Source organism: Diadema antillarum, unplaced genomic scaffold (genome assembly GCF_040938485.1).
Source record: "Diadema antillarum isolate AM-2024a unplaced genomic scaffold, OU_Dant_1.0 seq00000094_RagTag, whole genome shotgun sequence".
Classification (NCBI taxonomy): domain Eukaryota; kingdom Metazoa; phylum Echinodermata; class Echinoidea; order Diadematoida; family Diadematidae; genus Diadema; species Diadema antillarum.
In genome coordinates this window covers 1,855,903-1,859,771 of record NW_027271183.1, presented here as the reverse complement: position 1 = coordinate 1,859,771, position 3,869 = coordinate 1,855,903, and positions in this window count along the sequence as shown.

Below are 3,869 nucleotides of genomic sequence, written 5' to 3'. Positions count from 1 at the left end.
CAATCATTGGTACCATGTTGATTGCATGCTTATGTCGACACCTGTTTATGAAGCTCTCTGCAATTCAAGTATCTCTTGGCAATGTGCAAATTGTGGAATACCTCAGTTCTCCTCTAGCCTATTCAGCTCCAGTGTATCAATAAGTACCAGCAACACATTCGACAGTCTAAGCACTGCTGATTCATCGCTGGATCTCTCAGATGGTCTTAGCCATGGACCAGAGCCTGCTGCTTCCTCATCACCTATAGCTGGGAAATCAACCAAACCTTCAACAACACAGAAGACGAGAAACACCTTTCGAGTCTTGAGCATAGATTTCCAAAGTATAAAAAACAAAAAAGAAGAGCTGGGGGCTGTAATTGATGCTTCAAATCCGGACATAACAATTGGCTCTGAAACATGGCTGAATCCAACAGTCTTGTCAGAAGAGATATTTTCTGTAGGATATACTGCTATTCGTCGTGATCGCAGTGATGGCTATGGCGGCGTGCTGATAGCTGTCAAGGATGATATAGCGTTTGAAGAACTTCCTTCCTCACAAGATTGTGAAGCTGTCTTCATCAAAGTTGCCTTACAGGGACGGAAATCCCTTGTTGTGGGCTCCTTGTACAGAGCCCCTTCCAGCAACATTGAATACATGGAGAAGCTATGTGATCTTCTTTCGAGCACAATCCAGAAGTACAAGACTCAATATGCTGGGTCGGAGGTGATCTTTACCTCCCTGACATTGACTGGAATACTTCCGCTACTGCTGGCAACCGAATTGCAGTTAATATCAACTCTCATTTCTTGGACACCCTTCAGGATTGTAACTTACAACAAATGGTCACTTTCCCAACCAGGAAGGAGAGCATTTTGGACCTATTCTTGACAAATCGTCCATCCCTTGTCAGCAGATGCTCTCCTCTCCCAGGCATTGGCGATCACGACATACTGCTTGTAGACTCAAACTTACTCCCTCCAAGGAAAAAGCCCATCCCACATCAGATCTACTTGTGGAACAAAGCTGACAGTGCTGCTATGAAGAGTACATGCTTTGATTGTCAGTCATCTTTTTCAGCACAGTATGACTGCAACAGCTCTGTTGAGGAGATGTGGTCAACCATCAAAACCAGTCTACTCTGGATCTTAGACAGCCATGTACCAGCCAAAATGTCATTTACTCGGTTCAACCAACCGTGGATAACACAGAAGTCAAGAGGATATCCCGAAGAAAGAAACGCCAATATCTAAAGGGCTAAGAGGTCACGTTCACAAGAAGATCTTATGTTGTACAAGCAGTTGAAGGACAAATCTCGGTCTGTATGCCGTAAAGCCTATAAACGACTTCATGAAGAATATTGTTAGTCCTGATACCAAATGCAATCCGAAGAGATTCTGGGCTTACATCAACAGTAGAAGATGTGATTCTCACGGGGTCCACCCACTGAAGTCTTCTGATGGTGTCACCTACACAGACAGCAAAACCAAGGCTAACCTTCTCAATAAGCAGTTTTCATCTGTTTGCACCAGTGAAAGCCTAACAGATGTTCCCGATAAGAGGCCATGCCCCTATCCATCCAAGGAAAACATCATTGATTCACCAGCAGGTGTGACAAAACTACTAAAAGGCCTTGATATCCACAAGTCTGCTGGACCAGATGGCATCCCTTCTCGTCTTTTGAAGATGCTTGCCTGTGAACTCACACCTGTCCTGACAACTCTGTTTCAAGCATCACTACAGCAAGGAACCATCCCACTGGATTGGAAGAAGGCAAATGTAACTGCCATCTTCAAAAGTGGAGAGCGAAATAAAGCCAGCAATTACAGACCGATCTCACTTACAGAAATCACATGCAAAGTCTTTGAGCACATTGTGTGTAGCCAGATGATGTCACACCTTGATAGCAACAATATATTGACAGATGCTCAACATGGTTTCAGGAAAAGATCCTGTGTCACCCAACTACTCATGAGTACCCATGATCTGCTGAAAGGCATAGATAGAGGTGAGCAGTATGATGTCATCTTGTTAGATCTCTCTAAAGCCTTTGATAAGGTACCACATCGTCGCCTGCTTTGTAAACTTCAGTATTATGGAATTCACAATTAAACACTGAACTGGAATGAAGACTTCCTCAGGGATAGATCACAACAGGTCGTTCTCGAGGGCTCCACATCAGAAACAGCTAAAGTAACATCTGGTCTACCGCAGGGCAGTGTCATAGGGCCCATGCTATTCCTGATCTACATAAATGATCTGCCAGACTGTCTATCTTCATCAACATCTACAAAATTGTTTGCTGATGACTGCCTTCTCTATCGTAAAATCACAACAGCTGATGATGCCAGAAATCTCCAAGATGACCTTGATGCCCTACAACGTTGGGATGCTGACTGGCTCATGAACTTCAACCCACTAAAATGCAATGCTCTGACCATCACCAGAAAAAAGAACCCCATCAAAAGAACATACCAAATACACGGTGAAACCCTTGAAGAAGTTTCAACAGCAAAATACTTAGGCATCCATCTTCAGCGAAATATGAAATGGAACGATCACGTCAGCCAGCTTACTAAAAAGGCAAATTCAACTTAAGGGCATTTTTGCAGAGAAATATTGATTCTTGCCCCAGACATGTCAAGATCCTGTGCTACAAGTCATTACTACGGCCCATTCTCGAGTATGGTTGTGAAGTTTGGGATCCATCTACCAAAGTGCTTACTCACAGTCTGGAAATGGTACAACGCCGTTACACCAGATTCATCTTCAATGACTTCAAGAACTCTAGCAGTGTCTCTGACATGCTCTCCAAACTACACTTGCCGACCTTGGAAGAGAGAAGGGCTCAATATAAAGTTATCATGATTCACCGTATCATTCACTCCATAGTAGACATACCCATGAGCAACTACCTTATACCAATCACCAGAGGGTCACTCAGAGGACATGGGCACAAGTTCCATATTCCTTTTGCCCGAACACATGCTTTCCAGACATCGTTCTTCCCCGATTCCATACGATTGTGGAACTCACTGCCAAGTTCGACCATTTGCACCTCCACAAACCAATTTAAAGAGGAGGTGCAAAAGATCCAGCTCCGTTAGAAGGATGCATGGTTTTTACTCGCACGTAGTTAGTTTTTATGGAGTAATTGCACAGTACACTGCACATCACTCTAAAGTACGACGATACGCCTCATTGGTGGACTGTACTGGAAAGGAAGAAGAAGAAGAAGAAGAAGTATACACCTGTACATGTACAAATGAAAATACAAATTACGACGGCATCCTACATCGTTGAAAAAAGTTTGTATGGAATCGTGTGTGTTTGTGATTGCCTGTTTGCATGTGTGTGTGTGTGTGTGTGTGTGTGTGTGTGTATGTGTGTGTGTATGTGCGTATGTGTTTATGTGTCAAAAGAGAGTTTGAGTATGCTGGCATCCCCTTTCCATAGTGAACATGCCTCTCCTGAACTGTTATGATGATGATGATGATGATGAATATTAGACTACCGATAAACGATACCTATAAGGCGACGATAATGGGGGTGAAAGATAAGTTGGAAATTTAAACAGTAATTTCAAAGGTTCTATGTACCTGACCTCAATACACACAGTCACACATATGCGCACATGTGTCAACGAACACATAAGACAGTATTCGATTTTAAAACACAATATTTTGTCACGACAAGAATTTACTGCTTTGTTCGGAATTTAAAGGGATGGTACAGTATTGGTGGAGATGAGAATTGGGATTTTAACTTTTTGCGAGATACCAAGAAAATACTTATGATATAGTACAGAGCTAACCATTTTAAAAGGAATTCAAAGTTTATTTGATGAAAATCGGGTTTGGAGGGACTGAAACATCCCAAAACGAAGTAA